The sequence below is a fragment of the Eptatretus burgeri genome, chromosome 14, assembly GCF_056783735.1.
Source record: "Eptatretus burgeri isolate ZD-2024b chromosome 14, Ebu_testis_v1, whole genome shotgun sequence".
In the NCBI taxonomy this organism is placed as follows: Eukaryota; Metazoa; Chordata; class Myxini; order Myxiniformes; family Myxinidae; genus Eptatretus; species Eptatretus burgeri.
In genome coordinates, this window is record NC_140974.1 from 20252932 (window position 1) to 20263653 (window position 10722).

At 45.9% G+C, this 10722-nt stretch overlaps 1 pseudogene; it reads left to right on the top strand.

The window, feature by feature from the left end:
- Positions 1-7635: 7635 nt before the first annotated feature.
- Positions 7636-8296, top strand: LOC147012748 (protein GVQW3-like; annotated as a pseudogene).
- Positions 8297-10722: the final 2426 nt, after the last annotated feature.

Consider the following 10722-nt stretch of genomic DNA (forward strand, 5'->3'; position numbering starts at 1 on the left):
GCCCCCCCCCCTGTTCATTGCCATGTGCGCCAGGATCAGAAAGCAACAGTTTGCAAGCTGCGAGAACTGCCCTGTTGGCAGCTACAACACGGGCCTGCAGTGGCGGCCCGTGCACCGTGTTTGTGTTCACCCATCCATTCGTTGTGCTCATTGCGTGTGCCACTTGAGCTGGCACGGAGACTACGTTTGTGCAGCCCGTGCACCGTTGTGGTTCACTGAGTTCAGTTCAAAAGGGAAGGCCTTGGACTGCGTGTGAGCAGCCAGCCACGTTCCCTGTCACCTGCATTGTTTGAGCCAGAGACTGCATGCGGGCAGCCTGGCTCCCTGCTAACTGCTTTTCTTTTGCAGAGTTCAATGATCCTGGGCCATGGTTTAGTGTAAAATTTGTAAGTTAAGGTTAAGATGTACTGTACATATGAGTGCGCCCCCGGCATGTTTGTCTTAGCGCCGGCAATTTTATTTAAGTCGTCCGTGTGAGTGAGTTTGTTTAGATAGTTACGCAGCCCTCAGGTTATTTATTTTGGGGACTCGAATACCATGAATGTCGCACTCAGGGATCCGTAGGTAAAATGTACTAGGGGAAAACTACACATGATGGCACACGAAAATTTGACGACTCGGGACGAGTCTGTAAAAAGGAGGGGTAGTGTTGTGGTTACCAAATTCGCAAACCACCATTCAGGTCCCTTAGGTGAGGTATCTCGGTAAGTACATGTGTAGTTAGGCCCAAACCCGTTGTCTAGTGGGAATACATGTCATTTATGCGTGCTGCGACTCTTCAGGATAGCCGTTTTTCTTTTGCTATCTTTATTTTGGACCAACCGCCATGATTACCACCACAACCACAACATCAACCACCAACCACAACGCCGCTTCACCACAACCGCCACGACCTTCACGTCACACCTCGCAACCGTCGCATCGCCACCGTTCTTGCGCCGCCTGTGGGTGCCGGTGTTGGACTCGTGCAGGGCGCGCGCCGAACAGCGTGTACAAAATCACGGATTTTGTGCTTCAAAAACGGATCAAAAACGACACACGCCCACTTTTTGCCGTCCAATCGGTGAGCGAGGAGCGTGGCCCCGCCCCCAGGGCGATCGATATATGCAAATTTATGGATCAAAAAGCCTTCACGCCCACTTTTTCTCGGGCCAATGGGGAGCGAGGTGAAAGGTCGAAGGGAGGGGGTCAAAGATGAGAGGGCGAAGCTACGGGGCTGATAAAAGGACCGTGTTCGTCAGTCCAGAGAGTCGAGAGGCGGAGAGTAGGAGAGTCCAAAGGCGGAGAGTAGGAGAGTCGAGAGGCGGAGAGTAGGAGAGTAGGAGAGTCGGAAACAGAGAGTCAAGACTTCGCGGGCGGTGGAGTTGGCAAGAAGGAGCTGGTCGTCGTGGGTGCGTTGGGTCGGGAACGGAGGGACGGAGCTGTGGAAAGGCAGCGACACCAGACGAGGGGTGCTCGCGTCGGGAGCTGCACCCCAGGGAGGGCCGACAGCGCGACCTGGCCGAGGTGGAGACGCTCGTCACGGGATAATAAAAATCCCTCTATACCCCGAGCATCAGCAACCCCCTCCTGTTTCCCCCCGCGCTGAGATAGTGCGACCAAGGGGCCCCTTTCCCACCCCTACCAGACACTGTCCGCGAGGCCCGCGGAGCTGAGGTGCCATCGCCTCTCCGCGTCTCATCACCAGACCTGGAGGCGCGGCCCGGTCTCGGCCTCAGGCCCGCCTCATCCTTGAGGGTATTCTTTTCCTTGGTTTTGGGTATGTGTTGTCGGCGCCGTCTGTGAAGTAGAATTGTATAAGTGTTGCCGTGTGCTCGGTAGTCGGTATTAGCTCTGCATTGTGTTTTCGCTTTTACATTTGCTTTTTGTGTAAATTACATTGTGTCTTTTCTGTGTGCATTTGGTGGAATTGTATATGTGTGCTCCCGTGTGCCGCGAATAAATGTGCTTTGTGTTGAACTGTTTCCCGCTTCGCTTCGTCTTTTCCTCCATTGAATCCTCATCTTGCTTCACGTAAAGGGTTGGTAGTGGGCTGAATACGCCCGATAATTAATCGAACCGTCGAGGTCGATGATAACACCGCTCGGTTATTCTGATAGTACGGAACGGGTCGCTTAAGTGGCCCGTGTCCGAAGTCGACCTGCGGCGAGGTGCGATCGCCCGGTCTACCCTCCGCGTGGGTACTTAGGTAGGTCAGGTGGCGAGCAACCCTAGCCACGCGGGGCTGATTGGCTCGATCGCGGTGAGACCGAAAGGTCCACCGTGACTGGTTCCGGCGTTAGTCCGAGAGGGTCACGACTGGATTGTCCGTCCGGTGGGCGACGTGCCGCGATTCGAGTTACGTGGCCGTCAGCACGCCGGCGGGCGCGAATACCGCAACAATATATATATATATATATATATATATATATATATATATATATATATATATATATATATATATATATATATATATATATATATATATATATATTGTTAAGGATTCAGCGGTGGTGGGATTCGGACGAGTGATGTCAATCACTGTCCGAAACCAGTTTGGGTTTTCGCACCCTACTCTCGACAGCCAAATGTTACAGATTCGGCGCCACCCGAACCACCGCCGTCTCCGGGGTTATAACGCCGGCTGGTTCGGCACAGGCTTCAGGTCCCGCGCCTCGAATCGCGATACCAACGTACCCCTGGACCTTACCAGTTGGGGAAATAGACCCCGGTTACAGACTGGTGTTGTCAGATACCAAGCGAATTCTGCCAGTCTGTAACCATTTTGGTTTTTATATCCAAATCGAGCGAATCGTTCCTCAATGCGACACAAATTAATTCAAAGCGGCAACTTCATACGAATCAGCCAGATTTATTTGGGACACATCGGGGAATACGACACAAGCAAAGCATTCACAACAATGTTATAATTAATCTATAACCCGTTCTTAACTCGGGAGCTACGGATTACGGGTTTCAAAGGGGACCCTAGCGAGATAAACCTTAAACAACATGCAGACAAGACATGGACAGCATGCAGACTAGACACAGAGTACTTGGTGATGCTTCATAGACGAGAGGAAAAGTGTCAAAAGCACGAATGTGGCTCGTGACAAGCCGATGTCCATGGATTCGAGCACCCAAGCTCAAACACGCTGCATGGCCAAATGGCGGTGTCATCCTCCTTTTGTCGCATCCCTCACGCACGCAGCCTCGGCGCGTTCAGACCTCACAAGGTCGACTGCACCAGACCGTCAGATCGATGGTGGGTTTCAACTGGTTTCTCACAAGGTCCAGTATACAAGGCCAGGCCTGGCCTGTTCACCAGATCAAGCCAAATCGAGGTGTTGGGCTCCGTAGGCTGGGTCCATGGGATTCCAAAACGTTGTCGAGCCGTGAGGTGAGTAGGGACAGTCAGAGGCTCCGTCACTGAACTCCGGATGAACCTGTTGATGTCCTCCTTATACAAGTCGATCGCCGACTCCCACTCGTCATTTCTCATCCAGCCGATGGCAGACAGACCACATGCAGTTCCCTTGCTGCCTTTCTTTCGGCTCGCTTCTCATGAAAACACACACAGCCGTCCCTTGTACAGCCGATCGGCGCCACCTCGACACTCCCAGTTTCACCTTCTGTCGATTGCAGACTGACCTCGGTGCTCTCAGTTCCACCTTCTGTTCCCGGTGCACGCTCGCCTCAAAGCCGACTGGCTCCTCTCTTCAGTTTCACTTGCTTCTCTAGGCCACTCCCCCTCAGAGCGCTGGGCGGGGACTATTGTCCGGAGAGAGGAAGGAAGGAAGAAGAACTTCTCGGTCCACCACTAATGTACGAACAATGAACAGCCTCTTACATCTCCCGACACACATGTAATTTCCAATTATCGAACAACCTGGCTAAACATGCATTTCATGAGGGATCTGGGCTAATCCTATATTTAATACCCCATGAAGGGCCATTTCCGCAACAATATATATATATATATATATATATATATATATATATATATATATATATATATATATATATATATATATATATATATATATATATATATATATATACACACACATCTTCTTCTTCTTCTTTCGGCTGCTCCCGTTAGGGGTCGCCACAGCGGATCATCCGTATGATCCGCATAGTGATTTGGCACATGTTTTACGCCGGATGCCCTTCCTGACGCAACCCTGGTCGCCTCTTACGACACAGGGATATATATATATATATATATATATATATATATATATATATATATATATATATATATATATATATATATATATATATATATATATATATATATATATATATATATATATATATATATATATATATATATATATATATATACATAGATATAGCACGATATCTCAAAAAGTTGTGGACGGACAGCTTGGGTGTGTCGCAATGACTAATTGATTCAATTTGGTGAAGATCGGAATCTGGATCTGGATATGAGAATTATTGAATTTGTAAAGTGATTCTCAACCAATGAGAGATAGGGCCAAAAACGATATATAGCATGATATTTCAAAAATTATTGGGTCTGATATGTTCTTGTGGATCAGGCATTGCTTGGCAGAGGTATGTCCTCTACCGAATGCCCTTCTAGTTTGTCATATTTCCCTCGTTGATGATCTTAAAATCCTGCATCATTGAGCGTGGGAACATAGCACAGAAAGAGCAGAGATTGCAGAATCAACTCCCAAGTGGAATTGATATCAGAGACCAGTCCTGAAGATAGTATGGCTGTTTGCAGTCCCTGCCAATCTGCCTGAGTGAACTGCCAGACTCAACGGCAATGAGGCAGTTCTCTGAAAATAACCAGAGATATGTTAACTTTTCCAAACATGCGATCAAATTAACCATTTGAAGCAGAGGAAGAGCAGGAGACATTTGTGTGGAAGTTAGTCATCACCAAGTCCAGAAGAATGGAGTTGCCATTGGGAGAAATCCGGGTTCGGAAGTTCACAGATTGAGTCACAGGAAGTCCTTTGCTGAGATTCCATGGCTGATGAAGTCCCAACACCCAGACAATTTGCAGGGTGACAATTAAAATCGCTACATTTCAGGAAAAGAGAGTTGGGATGAGTAGTTAAAAGTTGATCCATGTTGTCTGAAAAAATTAATTTGGTCCTTTTAAAACAATCAATGTAACTTTCCATTCCCATTTTATTATTAAAACACATCGCAAACCCTGTATATACAGATTAATAATAAATTAATGCAATTCTTTTAATCCTATTCCTCCCTCCAAGTCTTCAAGACAGCTGTTCACCACCATCTCAGGTCATCACCCATCCAAAACCATGCTATTTTGTACCCCCTTTACCACCCCCATTAGCACCCCCTGATCCCACATCTTTCCAAAGAGACCTTTTTCCTTCCTCTAAGTTTGCTTCTGTATCCATCTTGTCCACCACATGCGTCCTCCCCTCCCCTCATTCCTCCCCACACCCATTGTTTGCCCAAATCTCCCTTATTTGTCCTTCAACCCTGCTGTTGGTCCCTACCCCCCAGTTCCAGGACTTCCACAATCAGCCCATTGCAATTATCCATTCCACAAAGAAAAACGATTGTGCCAAAAATTCAGACCAGTACTAATAAACTCGTATTAAAAATTCATGGCGACAAATCATTGTTATTAAAGGTGAAACTAATAACAACTAGAGAGTTCATAGAACACCTTACCCCAAACAGTCTTGAAAAATAAGGACATGGCCAGGGTTATGTGAGTGGCAAATTTGATTGGTCCTGATGATGTAAAATGCTATCATGTTTTGTACAAGTACTGCTATGCTAAATGGAAGGCTTTTGAAAGTGCCAAAAAGGCGATTTGTGTTCTACCTTGTTCAAGTATATAATTCAATTTGAAACCACCGCAGCACAATTGTGTCGAAAGCCTTCAACGCAGTTGACCATGGTGTTCTTTTATCCAAGCTTTAATTTCATGGTGTTCGGGATATTTCTCTGCAATAGTTCACTTCTTATCAAAGTACAGTGAACGCAAACAATTTACGACTTAATAACTGTGATTCCACCTGGATTACATTCTACACGCTGTTCCACATCCTTGGTCCTCTCTCCCTTTTCCACTTTATGTTCATGACTTGCATTCTTCTTCTTCCCTTTTACAATTTATATTATTTGCACATGGTACCACTTTTTAATTTCGATTTTGATGGACCATCGTCATGTTGGTTTGCCATTGCCTTTCCGGTATTGTTTGTCAATGCTCTGTCCTTTTAAATGCTGAGCTTCACGCAAGAAAGCAGCACATACTGATCAGGCAGGATTCGAACCACCTATCTCCCAAACTCAGAGTGCGTGCTCTCACCATGTGTTGACATTGTGGCTTTTGGATAAACTCTTATGCTGGAAAGACCTAATACAAAACCATCAGTGAGTTGACCCTAATAGTTGTTAGTGTCACCTCATTGCCTTGACATCATGCATTCAACGTATATTTTGACATTGCTGGGAGACGTGCCCGCTGAGCTTGATTAATACCGGTTTTTGCTGACGAGACATCATATTTTGAAGGACCCGGTGGTTTCACGGTTGCCTGATGCCACCTGCTGGTACAGGTAGCAGCCCTCATTTAACAATCGAGGTGGAATTGGAAAAGCAGTGAACATCATGTGGATAGATCATTGACTCTGAACTTCTGTCATTAACTGAAAAGTTTAGTGATCATTTCGGACATCAATCATGTTTGCACATTGCGTTTTTAGATCCTCGTGGAGGATCTCTAAGTCTTACTCACATTGTTGTTGTTCTTGTGGACTTTTTTGTTTCACAGCCTACAGTTTTCATCGAAACTTCCTGAAACTTGGCGTATATATGCAGAAAGCCCATGCACAGGCAGTAACCATCTCCGATTTTGGAAATTCTTCCGAGAAAAAAAGTTGACGTCATAATATCGCCGCTAATGGAAATCGCCTATACCATTATCTCCGAAACTAGGCAAGCTGTTTGAATTTTGTTTGCGGGAATCAAGCCGGGCATTAGCACAGATAATTTATCGCAAACCTGACACATCACAATGACGTCATATTCGTTTTATGACGTCATCATTAAGAGGACGAGGATCTCAGCTCATTCGAGCTTGTTTTAAACCATAAAAACCTCATTCTATGCTCTAAAATGATTTATCGTCAAAAACTGTTGATTGATCACAATTACCGTCGGATGGTATCACGTATCACGACTTCATTGATTATCACATTGTTCATAATTGATGTCAAGGGCAACTATATGTTGCGGAGAAGGTCAAGCAGCGAATATCTGGTAGAAGTACAGGTGTGATCAAATTAATGTGACAGTTATAATCCCCCTTTCCATTTTAAGTGTACCTCAGTCTACCAGAGGTTGAAGCCCTTCATCAAGTCATGTTGACAAATATTTGGCATGGTGGCCATGTTTTGCAAGTGTGGGTTGGCGAGAGCAGGCAGCAATAGACACAAGTATGTGAGGGGTTATCAGGTTGTTTGTGGCCTAACCTACTTGTAAACGTGGAAGGTTGATTAAAGTTACAGAGTATAAAGCCCTATCTTTGCTATTATCATACGTCTTGCTAATTCCATATTTCTTCTTGCAGATTTTTCCAGAGCATGAACTCAAAGTAGGGAACTGCCCCTTAACTTGAATTCAGTCAAAATGGAGAAATTGGAGCTTCGAGCTGTGATAAAGTACCAGCACAAGAAAGGCTTGCCTTCCAAACAAATACATACTGACATGGAAGCAGCATTAGGAGATGATGCTCCTTCATATTCCATGGTAAATAACTGGGAAGCTGAGTTCAAGCACTGAAGATGAACACTGATAAGGTCGTCTTGTTGAGGTGGTAACGCCAGAAATGGTGGACCAGGTGCATGAAGTAGTGATTGAAGACAGATGAGTAACCATCAAGCATGTCGCTGAGAAATTGGGCATCAGTTTTGGTTCCGTTAAATAAATTCTCAGAGACAAATTTGGCATGACAAAGGTGTCAGCACGGCGGGTTCTCTAAATACTGATGGTGGACTAGAAAAGAGCTCGTCTGGACATTTCCCGTGAGCTGATGGAATATTTTCATGCTGATCCAGATGACTTCCTCCAGCAGATTGTCACAAAGGACAAGACATGGATTCACCACTTTGATTCTGAGACCAAGCGACAGTGCATTCATTGGAAACACACAGAGTCCCCACCCCCGAGAAAGTTCAAGAGGACATCATCAGCTGGAAATGTTATGACCACTAGATTTTGGGATTGTGATGGCATGTTAATGATAGATTTAATTCCAAAAAGCTTGCAACAAGTGTGGGTACACTCCTAAGAGAGGCAGAAAAACAAAATCTATCTAACTCTAAGATTGAACTTTCAAACTTGCTCCCCCCCCCCCTCGAAAAGCTGGTGGCATCTTGTTAAGTCTGTCTCTGGTGTATACTCCAACTCCATCCCTTCCCTATCTTCAAATGGCACCACAGCCGACTCTACCTGTGAGATGGCCGAATGTCACAATTCTGTGCTTGCTTCCAAATCTTGTGTCCCCAACCCCTCACTCTCTGTACCCATCCTTTTCAGTCATACCCAAATGCTCCTGAACTCAGTATCTTTTGCACCTGAGGAGGAGAACAAGTTTCTGTCAATCCTCGACTCTGACTCTGCTACTTGACCCGATGGCATCAGCTCACTTATCATGTGCCCTAAAACCTGCTATGCTGCTCTTGCACATCTTCTCTCTGCACTTTTCACCCTGTCATTTGCCCAAGGTCATCTTCCATCTACTTGGACATTCACCAACATCACTGCATTACATAAGATGGTGCTAAAATCAATCCCTTAACTACAAACCTGTCAGTTTACTTCCTATCATCAGCAAGGTCATGCAATCCATCATCACAGTTGATATGAAATCCTTCCTTTTATCTAACAGCCTCATCTCAGATCACCAGTTTGGATTCAAACCAGGTCACTCTACCTTTGATATGCTGTGTCTACTCATCCAACAATGGATGGAAAGCCATCAATGTCAGACATGAGATTAGGGTCGTCTCTCTGGACATATCTCGTGCTTGATACAGTCTGACGTCCTTCCCTGCTCTGCAAACTCTGCCTTTGGCATACAAGGCAATCTCCACACATGGCTTGATCACTTCCGGTTCCGGGTTTGGAGCGTCGAGAGGTCTCCTGAGGGCCTCTCTGCTGACGTTCTCAAAGTTAAGTTTCCGGTCGTTATTTGTCCCGTTTTAACTGTATAATTTTCTCACCTACATGTTACTGTGTGGTCCTAGTTCGGTTTTGTTTCAAAAATCGTGCTATTTTGTGAGTTTTTGTCGACGTTCTTACCGGGTGTTTGAGGCCTAGGCCTTGGCCAAGGCTTGAGGCCTTCCGGTTCCCCTCGGTGTTCGATTATTTTTTTTTGTTTTGTTTTTTTTCTCCCCATTACCTTCAATTTCTATCCTCTCCACTTTCCTAACGTCCCCCATTCTCCCAACTAATCTCTCTATTTCTTATCTTAAAAAAATACAAACAAACAACAAAAAAACAACAACAACAACAATACTCCAACCTTCTCCCGATTCAGCTTCTTCTTCTTCCTCTTATTCTTCCTCTCCTCTTCTTCTTCCTCGATTTTCTCCACAACACTTCCATGACCTAATCTGTTGAAAACTCTCTCAAACAATAATAATAACAAAAACGATCTTATAATGCTTCATCTTCCTCTCTCACACGTGTGGTACTCTATACTGTTTCATAATGCACGACTCTTCAACTATTAAAACAGACTGCTCTCATTTCGACCTTTCCTTCATTCCTTGCCTAAAAAATCCAACTGTTACAGCGTTTCTTCTCTCCATTCTCTGAATTCGCCTTCATTGCATCCATCAAGAATTGTGTTTAATCGCATCTCTGACCTAAAACATTTAAAAACCACAGTTTGCTATGAGTGTTCGCTTTCCATCAACCATTCTTTTTTTCCAACTTCAGTGCCAACTCACCCCTCTCCCCCTCACTCTCACTCTCAAAGCAACCATCCCACTCTTCTCCCTCCAAGCCTCCCTCTCACCTCTCTCAAAAATTCCCCCCTCACCTTTGTCCCACCTTTCATCCCCCTCACTCATCCTTCTCAAAGTTGCCCCCCTCTCATCCACTAAGCTGCCTCTTTCCACTGCCATCCCACCTCCATATCTTCACTCCACCTCCTCAAATCCTCAACTGCCACCTTCCCGCTCTCTTGTCCCCCCTCTCCCCCAGCACCCCAGAGCCTTTTCTCCTCCTCATTCTGCCCCTCACCTCACTATTTTGCTATCCCCCACACTCTTTCAACAACCCTCCTTACCTCCCCCCCCCCCCCCTGTCCCACCCTCCCCCCCCCCCCACCCCCCGCACCAAAAGCCTCCTCCCCTACCTCTTCATTAAAAGTGTGGACCTCAAATATCCGGGGCCTTCGCTCAAACCTTTCAGATCTTTCCATACAGGTTGCCACTGACAAACCAGACATAATCTGCCGAACAGAAACTTTCCTCCCCCAAGACGTGTCTGACTCCCAAGTATCTCCCCCTGGTTACTCCCTCCTCCGGTTTGACAGAGCTGAGCCTCGTCCTGGTGGAGGAGTTGCTCTCTTCATCAAAGACTCTATTCCTCACTCTCCATGCACTGCCCTCACTCCCCCACACCCCCAGGAATACCTCTGGCTACGGCTTCCCCTCCACTCCCACCTCATGTTTATATGTGTACTGGACCGTCCACCAAACAGTG